This window comes from Rhinoderma darwinii, chromosome 2, assembly GCF_050947455.1.
Source record: "Rhinoderma darwinii isolate aRhiDar2 chromosome 2, aRhiDar2.hap1, whole genome shotgun sequence".
Taxonomy (NCBI): Eukaryota; Metazoa; Chordata; class Amphibia; order Anura; family Rhinodermatidae; genus Rhinoderma; species Rhinoderma darwinii.
Window position 1 is genome coordinate 193,480,253 of NC_134688.1, and position 24,081 is coordinate 193,504,333.

At 41.0% G+C, this 24,081-nt stretch overlaps 1 protein-coding gene across 2 annotated transcripts in view; it reads left to right on the forward strand.

Annotated features, from left to right (window-relative positions):
• The first annotated feature begins 13,237 nt into the window (after nucleotides 1-13,237).
• The window catches only part of ST6GAL2 (ST6 beta-galactoside alpha-2,6-sialyltransferase 2), a 186,614-nt gene continuing 175,770 nt past the window's right edge, over nucleotides 13,238-24,081 (forward strand). For both annotated transcript variants that reach the window (XM_075852672.1, XM_075852673.1), the window contains exon 1: nucleotides 13,238-13,512. The gene's annotated coding sequence lies outside the window, so the exon portion shown is untranslated. The remainder of the gene's footprint in view (nucleotides 13,513-24,081) is intronic.

The window sequence follows — 24,081 nt, forward strand, 5'->3', positions numbered from 1 at the left end:
AGTGTCATGAAAAAGTGCTTGCTCCAGCGCTATGATTTCATTTATTTCTGTAGTGTGGTGCTATAGAAATGCTTGGCTGTTTAAAGGGGTTGTTTGATTAAAATAAACATTATTTATTATTTTTCTTTTCTGAGATGAAAAAAACTTTGTAGTATACTATCTTTTCACAACCCAAGGATTGCAGCTTTTCTGTCACCGTCGCATGGACACGGAAGTTCGAAGCGGCCGTTCTTGTGGTGACACGGCGACACAGGCTCTGGGTGTAAAGAGCTCCCCCTCCCCTCCGCCGCTCTGAACTTCTGAGTCCACGTGACAGGGACTGAAGACATGTGATCCGTGCAGGTTTGGAAAATAAAGTATATTATAAAATGTCTTCATTTCAGAAAAGAAAAATACAAAATAGTTTTTATTTTCGTCGGACAACCGCTTTGAGAAACTGGGCAACTGGACGGAACCATTCTGCCCACCAGAAAATCCAGAAGTAAAAGTCCGGTCATTAGTTTGTGATCAGTAGCTGAAGCGCAATTGGGTTATGGAGTTAGACATGACGCGCAAGAGCAAGTCCACCTCTGAATTGCTCAAGAGAAAAATAATAAAGGTTATGAAGTAGCCTAGTCAAAGTCCTTTCTTAAACCCCATTGAGATGCTGTGGTAGGACCTTAAACGAACCATTCATGTTCAAAACCCCTCCAATGGGGAAGAATTTCTGAAATTCTGTACAAGATGAGTGGGTCAAAATTCATGAAAACCTCCCGAGTTCAGGGTAATTTTAAAGTGGAAGAATCATCACTCACAAAACATATTTGGTATAAAAAAAATAATTTAACCCCTTAAGGACACAGCCTGTTTTAACCTAATGGACCAGGCCATTTTTTTCAAATCTGACATGTATCAATTTATGTGATAATAACTTTGAAATGCTTTTCTTTTTTTAAGCGATTCTGAGATTGTTTTCTCGTGACACATTGTACTTTAAGTTAGTGGTAAAATTTGGTTGATACATTCAGTGTTTATTTGTGAAAAATACGAAAAATTCTGAGAAACTTTGTAAAAATTTGCATTTTTCTAGATTTAAATGTACCCACTTGTAAAACAGATAGTAATACCACACAAAATAGTTACGTGCTAACATTTACCATATGTCTACTTTATATTGGCATTATTTTTTTAACATTCTTTTATTTTTCCAGGACGTTACAAGGCTTAGAACTTTAGCAGCAATTTCTCACATTTTCAAGAAAATTTCAAAGGCTATTTTTTCAGGGACCAGTTCTGAAGTGGCTTTGAGGGCTTTATAAATTAGAAACACCCTATAAAACACCCTATTTTAAAAAATGCACGCCTTAAAATATTCGGAACAGCATTTTGAATGTTTCTTAACCCTTTTGGTGTTTCACAGGAATTAAAGCAAAGTGGTGAAATTTACAAATTTATTTGTTTTTGCAGAAAATCTGTATTTTAATAATTTTTTTCCTGTAACACAGAGGGTTTCATCAGGGAAAACGCAACTCCATATTTATTGCCCAGATTCTGCAATTTTTATAAATATCCCACCTGTGGCCCTAATGCGCTACTGGACTGAAGCACCGGCCTCAGAATCAAAGGAGCACCTCGTGGATTTTGGGGCTTCCATTTTCTTAGAATATATTTAGGGCACCATGTCAGGTTTGAAGAGGTCTTGTGGTGCCAAAACAGTGGAAACCCCCCCCCCAAAAAAAAAGATGACATTTGGCAATCTACACTCCTCAAGGAATTTATCAAGCGATATATTGAGCATTTTAACCCAGTAGGTTTTTTTTTGCTGAATTTAGTGGAATTAGGATGCAAAAATAAAAATCTAAATTTTTTCCAATAAAATGTAGAAATCTTCAATATTTACAAGGCATAAAGGACAAAAAACACCCCAACATTTGAAAAGCAATTTTTCACGATTACAATACCCCATATGTGGTAATAAACTGCTGCTTGGACACACGGCAGGGCTCAAAAGGGAAGAAGCACCATTTGGCTTTTGGAGCTCAAGTGTCACGGACACTGGGTTTGTGGACCCACTAGGCCGCTCCGCTGTAGCGGGGAGGCAGCTGACCAGGTCACAGTCTATGCGAAAGTAAAATGGCAGACAGTAATGCTTGGGTACCTGAATTAGTCCGGGTGGTGGCTGTGGCTTCAGCACGGGTGGAGGCAGGTGCGGCAAGTGGCGCCAGACGTGGCGGGCAGTATCCGATGAGCGGTAGACACTTGATGTGGCAGATGGCACTTGACGTGGCAGATGGCACTTGACGTGGCAGATGGCACTTGACGTGGCAGAAGACACTTGACGTGGCAGATGGCACTTGACGTGGCAGATGGCACTTGACGTGGCAGATGGCACTTGACGTAGCAGATGGCACTTGACTTGGCAGAAGACACTTGACGTGGCAGATGGCACTTGACGTGGCAGAAGACACTTGAACGCGGGTAGGCACAGGAACAATACGGAATACAGGAACGGTAACAGGGCACGGGGAACAGGAGACACTAAGGGACCATTTGCGAGACAGACTGGGAAAGACTAACAACGCTCAGGCAAGGATTAGAATGCCAGGGGCCTTCTTATAGACCAGGAAATTGTGGCAGTTGATAGTGATGACGATTTCCTAATTGCGCGCGCTGGCCCTTTAAGGCCGGGTGCGTGCGTGCGCGCGCACCCTACGGGACCCAGCCGGACGGAGCGGAAGTGAGCGCTGGCATCTCCTAGGAGGGAGACAGACGCCAGCGCTCACAGATCCATGGCTGCGGGCGTCGGGAGGTGAGTAAACCCGACGGCCCGCGGCCATGGGCGCTACATCAAGTTTTGCTGGAATGGTTTTCGGGTGCCATGTCACATTTGCAAAGCCCCTTACAGACCAAATCAGTGGAACCACCCAAAAGTGACCCCATTTGGGAAACTACACCCCTGAAGGAATTTATCGAGGGGTATAGTGAGCATTTTGACGTCACAGGTTTTTTGCTGAATTTAGTGGAATTAGGCAGTGAAAATGAAAATTATGTTATTTCTAATAAAATGTAGTTACGTTATTTCTAATAAAATGTACCCCAATATTTGTAAAGCAAACTTTTCTGAGCACGGCAATACCCCGTATGTGGTGATAAACTGCTGTTTGAACCCACGGCACGGCTTAGAAGGGAAGGAGCACCATTTGGCTTTTGGAGCTCCAAATTTGCTGGAATGGTTTGCGGTGCCATGTCACACTTGCAAAGACCCTGTGGGTCCAAATCAGTGGAAACCACCCAAAAGTGACCCCACTTGGGAAACTACACCCCTGAAGGAATTTATTGAGGGGTATAGTGAGCATTTTGACCTCACAGTTTTGTTTTTTTGATGAATTTAGTGGAATTATGCTGTGAAATTGAAAATTACTTAACTTCTGATAAAACTAGGACATTTTACATTTTTTGCAAGGAATAAAGGAGAAAATGCACCCCAACATTTGAAAAACAATTTCTCCCGATTACGGCAATACCCCATATGGAGTCATAAACTGCTGTTGGACACACGGCAGGGCGCTATTAGGCATGCAGATTTTGCTGGTTTGGTTTTTGGGGGCCATGTTGCATTTGCAAAACCCTGAGGTATCAGAGTACAGTGGAAACCGCCAAGAAGTGAAAACATTTTAGAAACTACACCCCTTTTATTTGCTATATGGCAGGGCTCAGAAGTGAAGAGCACCATGTGCATTTGAGGTCTATTTTGGTGATTTTTCACACCATTGGCCCACAATTGCAGGGCTCTAAGGTCAAATAGTAAAACAAATTCCCAAGTAGTGACCCCTATTTTGGAAACGACACCCCTTGAGGAATTTTAAGGGGTGTAGTGAACATTTTGACCCCACAGCTTCTGAGCCTGCGCCACCTTTCTTTTGAGGACGGAAGTCTTTTAGGACACGCCTCCGGGTGGGACCAGCAGGCTTCCATACTTGGCAGACACCAGGCCATTGTTAGGCCTCCAGTCTGCCAAAACAGTCATCAGAACCTCTTGATTTGCATTGCGGTGTTCTGATCTGCTAGGAAACACCATGGACGCTTTTGAGCGCTGCATCTAAGGGGTTAATCGACCAGATTGGAGGCTAGCTCCAGTCCTGGCCATGCAGCAGGGTGTCAGCTGTAATATACACCTGACACCCGCTGACGATGGTGCGGGCTCAGCTTCTGTATCAGTACATTGTGTTGCATTGTCCTTAACGACAATAACGTACTATTACGTTGGATGTCGTTAAGGGGTTAAGGATATTTCCTTAATATTTATCTTTTTTTCTACTTTTTGCAACACCACTGGTCTGTCATATACAGCCAACCTCTTCATCACATAAACTGCAGGCCACTGTAAGCAAATGAAATGTTTATGGTTATGAAAGCACAGCTAACTTGTTTCCGGCCACCCGCTGTCTTTTGACGGCAGGCGGTGCAGGGCCAGAATCTACAGTGACATGTTTTGGCTTTGCTGTAGTAAAGGCTTATGAGCGCTCATTATCTAAGCAGGAGCTGTTACTAACAGCTCCTGTACTTAGAGCAGCCTGCTGAATACAGCTAGGTTCAGAGGAAACTCCGATCCCAGCTGTGACCACGGATTGATCAAAGGGGACTTCCCTCTTTATTCGCAACTTGGAAACCCAGTGACAGATCAGAGACTGGGGGAAGCATCTGCAGTCAGCCCTGGGTATCTAGAAAGAACCCCAGGGCTGTCTGTTCTGTAAAAGACAACCTAAACGCGAACCATAAGGAAACATAGCACCCAAAGAATCATGTGCAAAAATCTTTATTAATTACAATGACATAATACAGAGTAAAAGGGTGGACCATACAAGGAGAGTGAACCAGTAAGGTAAGATGTAAAAAAACCTAGTGGTCTACGGAAACAACCGACCATCAGTAGCCAAGAAGCACTCGAATAACCCACAACAATCAAAACATACTCAGTAAGCAATAACAGTAATAACATGCCCACACATATTGAAGTAACATGAAAAAAAAAAAATAATGATGAGATGCGACGCCAGAGATACAGGCTGAAGAAACACAACAATGTGATCCAAGAATACAGCATAGCCGAAGTTTAACACATACCCTGAGACATGGTGGGGAGTAAGCCTGAGGGTATGTTCACACGGCTTATTTACGGACGTAATTCAGGTGTTTTACGTCTCGATTTATGTCCGAAAATGCGGCTCGATAGCGTTGGCAAACATCTGCCCATTCATTAGAATGGGTCTTACGATGTTCTGTGCACACGGTCATCGGTCATTTTTTTTACGCCCCGCTGTCAAAAGGCGGGGCTTAAGAAAAAACGCCTGCGTCAAAGAAGTGCCTGTCACTTCTTCAGACGTAAATGGAGCCGTTTTCCATAGACTCCATGGAAAACCAGCTCCATTTAACGTCCGTAATGGACGCAGCAAAAAGCGCCTCAACATGCCATTACGGTTGACATTACGGTGCTATTTTCTCCTGAAAACAGCCCCGTAATTTCAGCCGTTACTGACGCTGCCGTGTGAACATACCCTGACTGTTCGGGCGCACTATGTGTTGCGCTAACATATGTGTTGCGCTATCAACTCCATCTCATACCAGAATATTTTTGAGGCAAAGGTGAGATCATCTGTCCTGAAATTGGGTCATAAAACAATGGAATGATCCCAAGCACACCAGCAAACCGACATCATAATAAGAAAAAAAGGTGGTTTTGCTGTGCGTATTCGCATGCGGCAAAACTGCAGCATAATATAGTACCTACAAAGTCTATTAGATTTCAGGTAATCTCATGTCCACGCTGCAATATATTTCAGGGCGTAAATTGACCCGCGGTGCTTATTTTAGAAACCGCAGCATGTCAATTTATCTCGCAATTCCGCTTGCAAATACTATCCCTGTAGTTCTAAAGAAATACTCAGCATGAAAACGCAGCTATTTATGCAGCAAAATGTTAAAAAAAAGGCACCGAAAAACGCATAAAAAAAATGCTAATTTTTTTTCCCTGCAAATTGATTGCGTTTTCCTGCGGTTTTGCTGTGTGTTTTCCGTCAAAAATACGCAACGTGTTCGTGTAGCCTCGATGTTCGTTTACTTTTTGGGAAAAACAATGACTACATGTTAAAATCTGTTGTGTCTTTGTCGTTGCCATCGGAGGGTAATTGTTTGTTTATAGGCGATGGTGAGGACCCCACATTTTAGAGCCTGATAAATAAAAACAGGGTACTTTATTTTTCGTATAACTGAATATGTAGAAATTTCCATACCTTAACTACAATTGACACACTTCACATTCTCTTATTTAAATAAATAAATATATATATATATATATATATATATATATATATATACATATATATACATGTATGTTTAATAAATCAGTGCATCAGACACTTAAAGGGGCGATTCCATTAAACATTTTATATAACAGGGCAAAGATATCATAGCAAAAGCTGAAATGCTGTAACAAATTGTGATCCTTCGTTAAAAACTTTAAAAAGTTGATCAGTATCCTCTGAATAATCCAATATAAAGCCCATTTCCCTCAAGCTAACATTGTTTTATGATACAGGCTTCTGTAAAGAGAGAAGTATATGGAGCTCATATGTATAAACCGCTATAAAAGTCTTTGATGTACTTTATATGATGCAGCTTTGAAATGTCTCCACTCAGTTCTTTATTGGGCTTGTTCACTTTGTGACTGTTATTTATGGCACCTTTAAATCAGCTCCACCTGGCCCTTTTCCTGCACCAAACAGATAAAATATCCTTCTGTTCAACTTTTGACTTTTCCTGCGGAACAACTGGTGCTCGATAAAGTAAGGCTATGTTAGATCTTATTCTTCTAGTTGCTATCATTCATACAGAAGAAATGACTGTAGCGGCAACTTGAACCCATTGTACCAAGCGGATGTTTTCTCTAGATGTTCTATGAATGGATTCTGTTAATATTGCCATAAGGCTAGATGTAAGTTATCTTTAAGTCTTTTATTTGTTGTTTCATTGGATAGCAGCAAGGAAGAGACGTTTTCTTAATGTTTAGACCTAAGAAGGCGTTACGGTAGATTCACATACAGCGTTTTGCTGCGTTTTTAATGGTGTTTTTTTAATGCGTTTTTTAATGCAGACAGATAATACATTAAAGTCTAAAGTAAAATATCAAATGCACAACCTAGAACTGCGTTTTGGTTTGTGGCATTTATTAGGCAATTTTGTGGTCAGTGGCGCTTTTTTCCAAACGCAGCATGCCACGTTTTTTCAGGCGTTTCATAGGCTTCTCTATAGGACTTTTAAAAAAAAAAAAACTAAAAAAAAGCATGTACCACATGAAAAACGCCACAAAAATGCCATCAATTACGCATATTACATTTGAAAAAACGATAGCGTTTTTAGAAGCGTTTTTGTGCTTGAAGGAGAATTTTTCCCATAGGCATACATTGTATATTGCAAGTACACCACGTGTAACTGCACCCTAAGACCGGTTTCACACGGGTCTGATACGCTAGCGGGGGAAAAAAGCGACATGCTCTTTCTTCTCGTGGTTCCGTCTCTGATATCCCATTGAAATCAACGGGAGACAGAGAAAGAGTTTTTCACTGCGTTTTTTGCCCGCGACCGAAAAACATCACAAAAACACTGTCAAGACCGCGGTAAGAAAGTGCAGGCAGATTTTTTTATGCCTGTAAAATACTCCGTGTGAACAGGGCTTAAGGCCACATGCACACGACCGTATTTTCTTCTATCATGAAATACTGTCCGTAAATACGGATCCGTAATTCATCCGTATTCCATCCGTATATACGGATCCGTACAAAAGAGGGAGGATGCAAATGATGTCATTGGCATGTTGCATAACAACGCTTCCGTAAATACGTACGGTATACGGATGCACATCCGTAACCATTCGTATTTACGGAAGCTCCCATAGACTTCTATGGGAGAGTCTTTGCCGTACTTACTGACAAGAATAGGACAGGTTCTATAATTTTTTTAGCACGGACACCCATAAGTAAAAATACTGAAAGGTGTCCATGGCCAATAGAAATGAATGGGTCCGTAATTACTGATGAAAAATACAGTCGTGTGCATGGAGCCTAAGGCCCTGTTCATACTGAGTTTTTTTACGTTTTTGACTTGGAAACCGCGTCGGAAAACGGTCCAAAAAATGTTAGAATAGGCCTCCCATTGATTTCAATGGCAGGCGGAGGCGTTTTTTTCCCGCGAGCGGTAAATTCGGTTCGCAGGACAAAGACGCAACATTCCCTATCTTCGGGCGTTTACGTCTCTGACCTCCCATTGACCTCAATGGGAGGCAGAGAAAGTGGATTTTGCTGCGTTTTTGCCCACTGCGCTCAATGGTCGCGGGTGAAAAAAGCAGCAAACGGTGTGCAGGCAGATCAAAATCTGCCTCAAAATTCCAGTGTGAACAGGGCCTAAAGGAGTTTCCTGGGATATTTACTGTTTTGCTTAAGATCGAATATATATGAGCTTTCCAAATACAGCAGAGCTTTTACTCACCAAGCTATTCAATAGAGCACTTACCTTCTCTCCAGCCACAAATGGCTGGTCACATACCAGTCCTTCTCAATTAATTAGAATATCGTCAAAAACTTAATTTATTTCAGTAATTCAACTTAAAAAGTGAAACCCATATTATATAGATTCATTACACACAGAGTGATCTATTTCCAGCATGTTTTTCTTTTAATGTTGATGATTAGGGTAACAGTTAATGAAAACCCAAAATTTAGTATCTCAGAAAATTAGAATATTAAATAAGCCCAATTTCAAAAATGTTTAATAGTAGTGAATGGCATTTACAGAAGCAACGTAGCATGCGAGCTACGCTGTTTCCGTAACTACTATTCAGTTCTATTGTAGTTACGGAAACAGCATAGCTCAGCGAGTTATGCTGTTTCCATAACCCCTGACCATGTAATCAGCAAGTGGTCGGGAGTCGGCGTGAGCACAAAAAGCTAGAACGGCGTTTAGGGCGACTCATTCTAGAGATAGGTGCGGGTCCCAGAGGTAGGACCCGCATCTATCTGACATTTATGACATATCCTGTGGATATGTCATAAATGTCTCTAATGGGAAAACCCCTTTAACCTGTCAGTATGGTGTTGGAGCATGAGAGGATACCGGAGTACCTAAGAAAAAACCCACACAAGTACATTGTGAACAAAGCTGCAGATGGTGTTCCTGGTTAGATTTGGAAAAATTAGATTGTAATTGAGCAGACAAGACAGAGATATTCTATTATATTCCACCGACCTATCACCTTTCAGATACACTAGATTACAATTGATTACAAACGAGTGCTCTTCAATAGATCCCTCTGTATTCTGGGGGAATTGCCACCACAGAATTGCTTCATAATGTATTTCTACAGGCAGACGATTCTGTCAGCAGGGGATTAAAGGATGAGAATCTGGGAAACGGCTAAAATAACTAAAACCAAAGCAGACTGAGAAGAGAAAACAAGAAAAGGCTTAACAAAAGGAAAATAAATAAATGGATCAATCCCAGAAGGTTTCATTTTCTCAAGGGAACGCAATTTTAAAAGCCTTTTATACAAGTGGTTGATCAATATCGGTGATCTGAGTTTTGTAGTAGAGAAACGAAACGTTTAGTGCGTTCATACTTAAGCTGCCCGTCAGTTCTATGTTGTGACCTGAATATGATGGCGCAGATTGATTGTCAGCTTCTCGGTTGAAGTGTTTCTTAGAATTTTTAGCCCTATATAACAATATTAGATTACAATAGTGCCTCTTTCTATATATACACGTGTGCGTGCGTGCGTGTGTGTGTGTGTGTGTGTGTGTGTGTGTATATATATATATATAATCTCTCTCAAAGGCATTTATCACAAATCAATTTAGCTCATACCACATTGGCGAGACCTTTTTCTTAATTTACTATAGTATTGCTTATATACCTCGGTTTTATACACAAAGCACGTGAATGTTGTGAATGAAGTGTATGTACATTGCCTATAAAAAGTATTCACCTCCTCTTAGGGTTTACGGTGTAACAGCAATGAATCACAGTGGATATAAACAAGCTTTGTGACACTGATCAACAGAAAAAAAGACTCCTAAATCTCTCTTTATGTATATATTATGTATCCTTGTAACGGCTCAGAAGCAGCAATGAAATCTGTTAAAGGAGTGTGCGTGGTGAGGGGCTTGTGGGAGTCATGTGCTCTTCACCCAGACAAAGAGAGAAAAAAATGAAGAGTGTCTGGCACAACAAGCAGATGGAACGGGTTATGCCACAAGTCTTTCAAGTGGAAGAAAGGGTTAACATCTGCTGCACTGTGGTCAATTGCACTTCATGGGAATATAGTCCTCTCAGTCCCTGAACTTAATGATTTCTGCCAGTTGCCAGGCTCAATGTGACAGCACTGTCTGGGTGACTACCTAAGAAATGCCTGTTCTGTTGAAAATAAACTCTATGTGGAACAATAAAACATTGAGAAATAAAACGGAACGTGGCAAAGATGAGGAGTAATACTGAGTAATAAAACAGACTATCAATGTGTTTAGCACTAGACTATACAATGTGTGAATTATAGGGGAATAGTTGTTGGGTGTGCCCCAAAACCCACTCATGTATAGCACCTAATGTGGACACTTTGAAGGGTCAGAGGTAAGTTGTGCGTGCGGCCCCTATCGTACAGCACCATACGGCTCCTTTAAAGAAAAAAAGGTGGAGCCTAGTTTTCTAAAAAAAAAAAAAACTTTTCTTTTTTATAGCGACGGTTGGTAACGGAGGAGAGAGACAAAAAGATTGAAGCGTGTGGGATGAGCAGGAGAGGGAGAAGGAGGTTAGTAGAGAGTGGGAGAATTTGCCAAGTTGGGCATGAGTCTCTGTTGGATAGCTGGGCGGGAGCTGCCAGTTTGGATAGCTTGGCACAGCGTAAGCTACCAAATGACTGATCCACCAAAGAGACATTGTATTACTAGGCTGAATGGCGTATCGCCAGCTCAGCACTTCATATGACCGCGCCAGAATAAAGATCCCCTGTGCCATAAGTTTAACTAGAGACTGAACCAAAGCCAACATGGTGCCCCGTTCCCACCAGTTATATCAGAAACCGCCAAATATACTGCCTGTTTAGTAGTGAAACTGTCAAGCTTATGTACCAATTATTGTAACCATGAACATTGTGCCTCGGTTGGAATAAAGTTCTGTTTATCATCTTCTACTGTGTCGACTGAAGTTCGTGCTGCGGAATTTCCTCTGCAGGGTGGTTACCATCCTAAACCCCCTCCCACCTGTTACATATTCATAAGCATGGCACAACTACAAGAAAATGATCTTCAACACAAATTTTTTTCAATTAATTACATCTGATCATTTGGTTCCAAAGAATATCAAGAATATTGATTAGAAGACCAGTTATTGGGGGAACAATCATAGGATAGGTGATCTTATCTGATCGCTGGGGGCCCCACTGCTGGGATTACCACCAATCACGAGAAGAAGGGTCCTGAACCTCCGGATGCTTCTTGCTGCATCCCCAACCATAAGGAGTAACCTGGATGGATCGGCGGTCGGGCATGTAACCCCTGCTCCATTCAATGTCTGTGGGATTGATGGAAACAGCCGAGTGCTTTACTTGGCTGTTTCCATCATTCTCATAGACTGTGAATAGTGTGGCAGCGCACAATCTCAATCTCAACCACCGCTGGTGTGGATCCCAATGGTGGTGCCCCTAGCAATCAGAAAATTATCACCTATCCTGTGGATAAAAAAATGGGAACTCCTCACTCCAAGGTATTATGCAATAAATGATATTTTATTTCACATATAGCGAAAAGTAGTAATCCAAAAATAGGTTTAATTTCGGTCTATACATTCGACCCTCTTCAGACACGGATAACGTCCGTGGATAAGGATATGCGGCGCTTGCGACCTCGGTCGCCATTATGTAATGTTACTACTTTCCGCTATATGTGAAATTAAATATCACTTATTGCATAATACCTTGGAGTGCTGAGTTCCCATTTTTTATACGTTGGCATGGAAGCCTACTCACGCACCCTTGAAACACGGAGTGCTGCGGGAACAAGAAAGTACTATCCTGTGGATAGGTAGTCATTTTCGATTCTCGGACTACCCCTTTAGTGACTAGAATATTTTTAGGTGTACAGGGATTTTTGCCGTTTATAAGATTAGTGTTCCAATGACATAGAATGGTTAAATAAAAACATTTGTCGTATACTCACCTTATTAATTCCGTCCTATTGTGTGCCGCCACCGTTTCCTGGACTTCTGTGTTTACAACTTCATGTGACATCCATGCGAATGCAGAAAATTCAAACAGGGGTCTCCGGCCCTCGTTCTTGTGATCAGTGGAGATACCAATGGATAGGTGATAAGTTGTAATGGTGGAACGACTCTTCAAGCTGCACAAAGATGCTTAGCATGGGGGCAAGCAAAGCAGCAGACAAATCTTGTCCACAAAGTAGATTATAGAACGCTTTTCCTGCCCCTGCGCCAAGATCCTTTACGGGAGAAACGGGAGCAGGCGTTCCCTGGGATTGGATACATTTTTCAGTGGTTCCCCATGGTAATAAGAATGGGAATAACTGGCTTAGAGGATGTTATCATTTTAGATTTGAGGACATTACAGCCCTGTTTTTACTTTTGTCACCTTCAGAAACCTCTGATACGTTGAGGGCAGCTGACAAACCTGCGAAATGCGCAAATCTGGGAAAAAGATGAATCACAGACTGTTGAATTTCCTATACAAATCCCTTTTCCCCCCCTATATAAAACAATAGTTACATTTCATTTCAACTGACCAAATCCTTCGTGTGTGACCTATTTCCTAAAGTTTATTCGCCGCATTCCTGTTCAGAAGGGTGACGTGGACAACGGTTGGTACAACATGGTATAGTTAAGTAGCTGCGCTGTATTCCTCAACGTGGGTGCGCTGTCTTGAGGATTACACACTGGAGCAATATGCCAGGGTTAATAAATGTGCCCCTCTGAGTTTTGCCCAGCTCATTATTAATTGTGGTATATGGAGGCTCTATGACATCTATATTGATGAGAAGGGCTATACCCTGAGATGCCCATTCCTATACTTGTCTCTATGTATATGGCATCTGCTGGATATAGTGCAGCACACGGGGTGTAGTGTTAGCAGCATCTTCTCCTCACTCAGCTCTACTGTACTGACATCTCCTGTGAAGACTGGGGGCGGGGCTCTGGGAGGAGTGCGGGCTCCTGCAGCCGAGGCTATGGATTCACATCCACACACGGAGGGGACATAGCTGTTCCCCATCTCCCTGCCGTCTCCTCACCAGCAGCAGGACTCCCACATGTGCTCATTAACCCAGGACCGTACACACTGCCAGCACTAACACCAGCCGCCTCCAACATGTCAGTGCCACCACAGCGGCGTGTGCGGTGCCCAGTCCCCAGCCGGGCGCAGCAGCCGAGGCTCAGTGGCACTATGTGGAGCTGAACTGGACCGGAGGATCCCTGTGCCTGCAGGTAAAGGCGGGTTATGGGGCAGGGGCATGTGCTGGCTCTTTACCCACCACAGCCGGCTTTGTTCTACCCAGGCTGCAAGTCCACAGACAAAGAGTCCAATGCTTCATGTTCAATGCATATGAGATATACATAGCCCAACATATACTGCATGCACTATTGTGTGTAGCACATACATATACAAACAGGCACATATACTGTATATACATGAAGATACATGTATACAGAGACACACACCAGCACATATACTGTATATACACACAGATATATATATATATACACACATACATGCACACACACCAGCACATATACTGTATATACACACACAGATATATATACACACACACACACACACACACACACACACACACACACACACACACACACAGGCACATATACTGTATATACACGCAGATCTATACAGATACACACACACCAGCACATATACTGTATATACACACAGATACATCTATACAGATACACACACCAGCAAATATACTCACAGATATATATATACATATATATATATATAATAATAATCTTTATTTATATAGCGCCAACATATTACGCAGCACTTTACAATTTAGAGGGGACATGAAACAAACAATATCAGACATTACATAGTAACAAAGTTCATTTACAATTCAAATCTGGAGAGTGAGGAGCCTGCTCGCAAGAGCTTACAATCTATGAGGAAGTAAAGGAGACACAAAGTGTAACAGTGTTTGTTCTGTACAATGGTCCGGCCATTTTTATATATATATATATACATACACACACACACACACACACACACACAGGCACATATACTGTATTACACGCAGATACATCTATACAGATACACACACACACACACACACACACTGTATTTACACACAGATATATATATATATATATATATATATATATATATACATATATATATATATATATATATACATATATATATATATACATACACATACATGCACACACACAGACACATATACTGTATATTCAAGCAGACACATTTATAAAAATACGCCCACACAAACACAGGCACATATATCATATATATACACAGGCACATATACTGTATACACACACGTACATATACTGTATATACACACACATTTTTTATGGATACAGACTTACACTACACTTATAAATACACACCCACATTATATATATATATATATATATATATACACACACACACACACACGTATATTTAAACACACAAATACATATAAACACATATAGTACACAACTTGTCTTCTGTGTACACATATACATGTACAACCACACACATTTATGTATACACATGCTCAAATCCGCTCACGTGTTAATATATACATACACGTACATATACAGCGCCCCCAGGGACGTCTACATCTGTAGTTAGGTGGCATAATGTCGTTTTATATATCGGGGTCATTGACAAATATGTCACCACGTTTTTTCTGAGACAATGGAGATAATTGATCTCCGTTGTGTGACACGTGTGTGAATGTCTGGCACTTTATGAGGTATATGTCACACATGAGAATACTTCTGACATCTATTTGCTACCTGCACGCTGGATATGTTGTACTTTTGTGCACTGGGACATGTTACACAATGACCACACGTCTATCAAGTTTTTATCATGTGTTAGAACAAAAGGTAAACGTCTCAAACCGCTTTTATGTATACGGTTTAGGTATTTGCGCCATTTCGAAACACTGAATTACGACATGTCCCACCACGGACCTACATAATACATATATATATATATATAGTCTCATGAAACACATAGCAGTAGTGTTGTGTGAATTGCTAGCTATGGCTCGTGTGATGTTGTGTAGTTTCATGAGTTGTGTAGTAGTGTGAAGCCTGGGCTGTGTGTACAGGAGGAGACACTGGCTGCTGCTGAGTTATTCAGGGATTCCTAGAAGGAGAGCTGTACACACTGAAAGGAATGGAGCTTTCCTCTCTGTCTGTGCGATGGTGCTGGTTATGGTGGTCATTACATCTTTTACGTTACTATTTCTTTCTCTTGTTTAAAAGATCATGTGGTTAAACCAAACCCAATGTACGAAAGTAGAAGAGCTGAATATCTAGTGACAGATTATCTCCCGTGAGAACAAAGAATCGGGCATGTTACACTCCAACATGCCCGATCCTTCTTTCCCCCAACATCTTATGTCGGGGGAGAGTCAGGTCACCCACACACACACATTAGATGGTTGTCTGGTACCGCAGAAATCGGTGGGCTCATCCGATATTCATCAAAGGTGAACCGATGTAGTGTAGTGGTCACCAGTGGCTCAGGAGCCACATGTGGCTCGCAACCCCCTGCTGGGTAACTCGCCAGAGGAACCTTGAGTTCTAACCATATGCTCTTGCTACAATATGACATCCAATATTACAGACCTATCCTCTCCCCCGGAAGGTGCCAATTTGGGTGGTAGAATACCAGTGTGTTAAAATTCAACCTGAAATATTTATCTACAAATTGAAACTTTGTGATTTTGTGTTTCTCTACGTTAAATATGTTAAAATGGCTTAAAGGCATCACTCAAAATTGAATGTGGCTCACGAGATATAAACGATTGGGACCGCTGGTCTAATGTGTATGGGCACCTTTAGGTTTACCTGTCCTTCTCTGAAAAACCACTGATAACACACTGGGCACATTTATCAATAGTTTTAGAAAATGGAGACTTTGCAACGAGAGAGACGTTCAATATGTCCTAAAATGCATCAACTTGAGATGGCGCATCCTACATTGGCACGACTCTCATCACTTTAGTCACACTTCTATATCTAACAGCACATGTAAGCCGGTGATTTGCACAAAATAATGCTTATACACAATAAATTTGGTACAACTATTGTAGTTTGTTTAAGCAAGGCTCTTTGATTAAGAAGATTAAAAATGGCGCACGTCATATATATGGCGCTAATCCCTGTTATAGCTATCAAACTCCGCTTTAAACATCAAATTCAGCTCTGCTACATGCATAGAAATATGACCCATAATGCAATTGTATGTAAAGACATGTACCCATTGGCGTTCGATTTTGAAGGGTAAATGCCACAACAATAAAACGTACATGATTATTATATTGTTTCCTTACAGGGGTTACCCACCAAAATATTCATTTTATTCAATTCCTTATGTAGAATAAAGTATATTTCCAATGTACATTGTGTACAAATAATACTTGTGTAAAAAATGAACTTTTATGGGAATTTTCTGCAGCAGATCCGTTACTTCTGGACAAGCCTTTAGGGCACGTTCAGATGTGGCGGAATTGCTCTTGAACAGTCCACATTGGAAATCTGCAGCAGCCGTTTTTTTCATTGGTTTCTATACGTTTTTAGGTAATTTAGTTCAGCCATTGCGGAAAATAACAGTACGGAATTTCGACTGCGGTGCAGACTTTTCACTCCGCAGCATGCACATTCTGTTGCGAGAAGCAGCGGAATTTCGCTATGCAAAGGCCGAATTCTGCGGCAAGTCCCCAGTGATACCCGCAATGTCTGACCAAAAAAAAATTCTGAACCGTGATTTAAGGGGCAAAATACTAGTATTACAAGATACTAGTGATGTATAATTTTTTTTTTTATGGGTTTCGAGGGATATCCCCTTTAAACCTGCTAACAAAACAATCCCCTTAATGAATATGTATTATGGTTTTCATGGACTGTTATTGTAATGTAAAAAGTTAGATTTACAATTCAGTATATAGATATAAAGCTCTGTTCACATCTGCGTTATGAATTCCGTTTTCTGTTTCGTTATAGGAGCAGAAAACTAATTCAAGCTGTGATAGATCGTTCCCCCGATGGACACCAATGGCACCCGACAGACCCCGTTTACTTATGATGGGGTCTGTGGGGTTCTGTCATGGTGTCCATAGTTTTACCGGAAAAATAGTTGCACTATTTCTTCTATCAAATATGACGGATTCTGCGAAGTGGATGTGAACAGAGCCCAAATGCTGCACAATATATCTGTGTTCATATGAACAAACACTACATTATCTTTACATGTATGGCGAGCTCTACCGTGGAAGTGTATGGTAGACAGGGGGGGGGGGGATTGAGGGACCCAAACATCAGTTTCTTGGCAAACATCTCCAATTATTTACTAATCTGCAACCACTAGATCTTTGCTGCTGGAGAGATTTAGGTTTCCTTTCTGGCCGTCTATCATTGAAAAGCTTAATAGGCTACTTATAGCAATAGCTTCACATGAGGCATAAGATACGACCTAATACTATGTCAATTTATTGCTGTCACTTGTTCCTATTTTTTAATAGGAAAATGCATTTTCAATTTAACACACTCAACGATTTATGTGATATTCAAAAGTCTTATTTCCTGTAAGTTTAACATGGCTGTATTCTGTATACGTGTTGTACGGATCTGTCATATGGTGCCCAGTGGCAATGCCATGTACGTTAATCCTGAAGCGCAAAAGAAAACACTATGGCCCCGTTATTGTTTTCTAAGGCACTATGTATTTATGGGCAGCTGTGCCTGGTACTGCAGCTCTGCCCCTTAGTTCTGCGGACCTCCACTTATAAAAGAATGATGGACCATCCTAATCTTTTACTCCTAGAAAACCCCCCAAGCACTCTGGGAATTTTTTTCTTTGTCTCCATTTGTAAAGTACATCAGGTAAAAGGTAGTGCAGGTAATTCTTTTGCCAAATTATTGTCTCCATTCTAGTTTGCCGCTATGTCATGTGACCTGCACTTTGACTATTCGAATCCTACAGCATCTTGTGTGAGGACCGGAAGTCAGTCTCGTAATTCCAGCCTATGAGACTCACATTGAGCATGTCGGATATGCTGCGTAAAAGTACACAGCGTATCCGCCCTGGAACCCACAGGGAATTCTGGATGAAAGCCGCACTAAATTGTGGTGCAGTTTTTCAGGTGGAATATCTGCTGCGGAAAACAGCAGTTGAAAAAAAACCAAAAAGATGTTCTCCTTAATCATGGCAATGCGTCCTTCTGTTGTCCTTGCAGTCCGGCCTCCCGGGATGACTCTGCAGCCCATGTGACCGCTGCAGCCTGTGATTGGCTGCATCAGCCACATGGGATCAAACCTCATCCCAGGAGGCCGGACTGGGCGAATTCAGGAGAATCCATTGATATGACAACGCCTGGGTGATAAGTATAAACCTTTTTATTCATTTTAAATCCGTTGCGATTTTTGTGGCAGAATGGCAGCTTTTCAGACGCAAAAATTGCAACATTTGCTATTTGTTGCTTGTTTTACCTTCCCATTGAATTGAATGTGGGAAAACCCGCAACAGAAAAACAGATTCCAAAGCATAAATTGACATGCTGCGGATTAAAAAAACGCACCGCAGGTCAATTTAAGAACAGTTTTTCGGCTGATTTTTTACGCATGTGAATGAGATTTGTTCAACACTCATCCACACTGCTGCTGCTCTACTACGCTGTGGATTGTCCACAATGAAATCCGTTACGGAAAACCTGCTTTTTTTTTTTTACGAACCGTGTAAACATACCCATAGATGGTCGGACTTCCACAGAGAAGACGCTGTAGGATTCGGATAGTCAGAGTTCAGGTCACGTGACATAGCGGCGAACTGGAATGGAGATGATAATTTGTCAATAAGAGAATTACCTGCCCTACTTTTTAGCTGATGTACTTCATGAACGGAAGGCAAATATAAAAAAAATTATCCTGGAGTGCTGCTTTAGAGGTTTTGAGAGAAGTTACTGTAGACTATGATGTTAACAATAGTTGTGTTTAGGATAGGATTGTTTTTTTTGACTATGTGGTAACATAATTGCGGATCCTCATGTACATATAAACATAGGTCATTTATTTATTTTCATAGAAAAGCTTTACCTGATATGTGTGTACATTTTCTAAGCCAAACAAATAGTGTCACATCCTTCATGAAACATCTTGCCACATGGCATGTTTAGAGCTGTTTAGCTATTGCTTGGTGGTTATATTGATGGTTGTATATTACAATTGTCTTGCCCTGCTAAATGTCACGTATGGAGCTCTGGAGATAAGGGGACAGAATGGCAAGTAAAAACATAATGTGACACTGGTTTTCTAGGGGATTGTCTGAGATTGCAAAATATCTATCTGTACATATTTGTTGGGAAAACAAATGGTGCACAGAACGGCATACTCATACTTACCCCCTCCGTCTTCTCTGCGCACAGTCCGGTCTCCTACGATGATGTTGCCGGCCATGTGATGCTGCAGCATGTGATTGGCTGCAGCGGTCAGATGGGATGAAACGTCATCCCAGGAGGCCGGACTGCAGGAAGAAGGAGAGCCTATGGGGTAAGTATGATTTATTTATTTTTGGAGTTGCGATTTTTGTGGCGTAATCGCTGCGATAACGCTGTAAAAGTTGCAACATTTGGCTTTCTGTTGCAGGTTTTGCATCCCCACTGAATTCAATGGGAAAAACCCGCAACGGAAAATCAACTAAAACGCAGCGGGTTTAAACTCTGCACTTCAGTTAAATTTCTTAATGTTTACGCTGAGTTTTTTTCCACAGCGTGGGCATGAGTATTTCTTAGTCTCATCCACTTTGCTGCTACTGTAAATGCTGCGGAATTTCCGCACTCAATTCCATTGCGGAAATTGTGCAGCGTTTACGCTATGTGGGAACTCGGCCTTAGGGTAGGTGTACACACAATAGAATTATTCATCGCAAATCCACCTGCGGATTTGTAACAAATACAATGGATATAAAACTGATATATAAACTGAAATCATTTAGAGGGGAGAAATAAAAATAACAAAACTACAATAACGTGGTTACATAAGTGTGAACACCCTCTTATAATTGGGGATGTGGTTGTGTTCTGTTCAGAATTCGCCAATCACATTTAAACTCATGTTAAATAGTAGTCAGTACACAGCTGCCATTATTTATAGTGATTCTGAGTAACCCCATATAATGTTCAGCTGTTCTATTAGGATTTTCCTGACATTTTCTTTGCTGCATGTGACAGCGGTCCGTAAAGAGCTTACAACACATTAAAGGGATCTGATTGTTGAAAGGCATCAGTCAGGAGAAGAGTACCAAAGAATTTTCAAGGCATTAGATATACCATGGAACACAATGAAGATGGTCATCAAGAAGTGGATTACATTTGGCACAACAGTGACATTACCAAGAACTGGACGTCCCTCAACGTCCCTCAAAACTTCATGAAAAGACAAGATGAAAATTGGTCCGGGAGGCTACCAAGGGGCCTACAGCAACATAAAAGGAGCTGCAGGACTTTCTGGCAGTTACTGATTGTGTAGTGCATGTGACAACAATCTACCTTATTCTTCATATTTCTGGGCTGTGGGGTAGGGTGGCAAGACGGAAGCCTTTTCTAACAAAGCATAACATCCAAGCCCGGCTATGTTTTGCAAAGACCTACATCAAGTCTGCCAAAGCATGTGTGCGTAAAAAGCCTCCATTACGTCTGAAAAGAGGTCATGTGCACATACCCTTATGGTCTGATGAGACCAAGGTTGAACTTTTTGGCCATAATTCCAAAAGGTATGTTTGGCTTAAAGCCAACTACACATAACCACAAGAACACCATACCCACGGTGAAGCATGGTGGAGGCAGCGTTATGCTTTGGGGCTGTTTTTCTGCAGCTGGAACTAGGGTTTAGTCAAGATGGAGAGAATTATGAACAGTTCCATCTATCAGGCAATATTGGCACAAAGCCTGCAGGCATCTACTAAAAAGCTGAAGATGAAGAGGAATTTCACCTTTCAGCACGACAACGACCCAAAGCATACCTCCAAATCAACACAATAATGGCTTCACCAGAAGAAGATCAAAGTTTTGGAATGGCCCAGCCAGAACCCAGACCTGAATCCCATTGAAAATCTATGGGGTGACCTGAAGAGGCGCTATACACAGGAGATGCCCTCGCAATCTTACAGATTTGGAACTCTTTTGCAAGGAAGAGTGGGCAAGAATTGCCAAGTCAAGATGTGCCATGCTGATAGAGTTCTACCCCAAAAGACTGAATGCTGTCAAAAAGTCAAAGGGTAATTCAACAAAGTATTAGTTCAAGGGTGTGCATGTTTATCCAACCACATCATTTTTGTTCTTTATTTTTATTTTTCCCCTCTAAATGTTTTCAGTTTGTTTTTCAATGGAATTGTACAGGTCATGGGTCACATTAAAGATGGAAAAAGTTCTGAAATGATTCATCTTGGACTGATTTTGTAACATGACATAAACCTGGCATTTTAACAGGGGTGTGTAGACTTTTACATCCACTGTATGTAACATGCGAATTTTAAAACTGCACAGTGATTTAATTTTTATGATGAAAAATTCAGCCGCTTGTGAGTGAGATTTGTTTCAATCTCATGCACATGGCTGGTACTGTATTATCCTCTGGCTTTTCCGTACACATTTCTGTCCCGTGTGAACTTAAGCCAACTGCCAACTTCACCATAACCTATTGCAAGCCCAAATGCAAACTTAGATAAACTTCATGGTGGAGATCTGATCATGACTTTCATTTTTAAAGCAAAACATTTCCATATGCCTATTAGTATAGACATGGTCCTTGTGACAATCTGTTCTCCTGCCTTCCAGTTGCAGATGTAATCTTAGACAATCTGGTAGCAGTTATTGTCCAAATACTGAGTTTTGATCACACTTCTTACATCTGTTTCTTTACTTGTAAAATAGGAACTACTGCATCGTAGACACTTTATCATGCTTCGCATTAGCGCAGACACACATGGCATTTATTTTTGTGGTGTCCTGACATCTGTGAAGGCTTGTGCTAGTTGGTCAAAGTTTTGAGTTCTTGTAATATTTTAGAATCTGATGTTATTTCTTAGGCTGAGTTTAGACTGAGTTTTTTTGCGTTCGGAATTTTGAGGCAGATTTTGATCTGCGCCGTTTGCATTTTTTCGCTGCGTCTTTCGCTTGTGCCCATTGAGTGCCACGGGCAAAAACGCAGCGAAATACGCTTTCTCTGCCTCCCATTGATGTCAATGGGCAGTCTGATGCATAAACGCCCAAAGATAGGGCAAAAAACGCCTCCGCCTCCCATTGAAATCAATGGGAGGCATTTTTGGACATTTCTCGGCGCGTTTTTTGGTGCGTTTTCTGACGCTGTTTCCGAGTAAAAAAACGTGTAAAAAACCTCAGTGTGAACACCGCCTTAGTCTGCTGTGCAGTTAAAATCAATCTCTTGTTCCCTATTAGGTAGATGTAGAGGATTACTGTAGTGTTCACTGGGATTACTGGCAAAAGCTTCTGCCCTCCTGATGACTGCTTTAACTCCAATATCACCAGTTTGGCTGACCTCCAGAAACAATAACATAGCATGTTTGTGTATGATATTATATAAGCTTTGTACTTTCGGTTTATTGATCCTTCAAATCATTTTGAAAGGTGTAGTAAATAACGCAACATATATGTACAGGTGAAAATGTTACAATGTGTCACTATGGGCAATGAAATTCAAGCTGGGAGCATCATCATTCATTTCATAGCTGAAGTCCTGCTGACTCTACTTTAGAACTGTAATAAAAACTTATAGCGCGTGTAAGTGGAAAATACCATTGCATTCCTTTATTAACTTTATTTGTAATGCATCCGCTCAGTCTTTATAATAGAGCATAGTGGATAATGTTTGAGGTATAGGTAAGCCTGTGATTTGTTTTCTTTTTTTCTTTTAGTTCTTTTCAGGTTGTGTATTTTGCTTTTCTTCAGAAATACACTTTATGCTATAGCTATGACTATGTATAAAATAGAAGATGTGCATATTGTTACCTGTCTTATGTAACATACTTGAATTTCACAACATTGTAATTGCTATGGTATTTATGTCTGGTTATTGTACTTAATGGAATGGTAGAATCAATAGAGCTTCCTCAATATCCTAGCTCATGCTTGTGTTGTAGATGGAAGCGGGGTAGCTTGTGATGGTGAGTCATAGTGATTGAATAAGTCTACATGGAGAAATAACAGCGTGTTTATACTATCCGCTTCCTCGAATTGAATCAGTACCTCTAAATGTATCTGAAATGCTATGTAGGAAAGTAAACGCTATTTAAATTTCGATTTCTTAACATAATGGTCCAAAGCATTCTGTAAATTCATATGGAAAGATGGATGTTTCTTATTTTTAAGAAGAAGAGTTATTCCATTATAACGAGAGACACATAGCTGTATCCTGGGCGTATAACCTAAACCTTACTGAGAATCACTCCATTCAGTAGTCGCATGTCTATTGGCAAAACATTTTATCTGTCATCTTTTTTACAGAACAAACAACCTGTACAGTTTATTCCATTACCATCATGTTTTTGAGGTGTTACCATGTAAAGGAGTTGTATCATCATAGACAACCCCTTTCATATAGGAGCCGCCATGATAATCGGCAGGGAAAATATAATAATACATGGCGGTGATACAGCTGAATGGTCATCAATATAACACATGAATGAACCAAGGCTGCCAAAGAGAGGAGTCAAAAGCTGCAATGCATAAGTATACTGCTTACCGCAATTAGAGGGCATAAATGTTAGTGGCAAACTGTTTTTAAAAGGTTGGC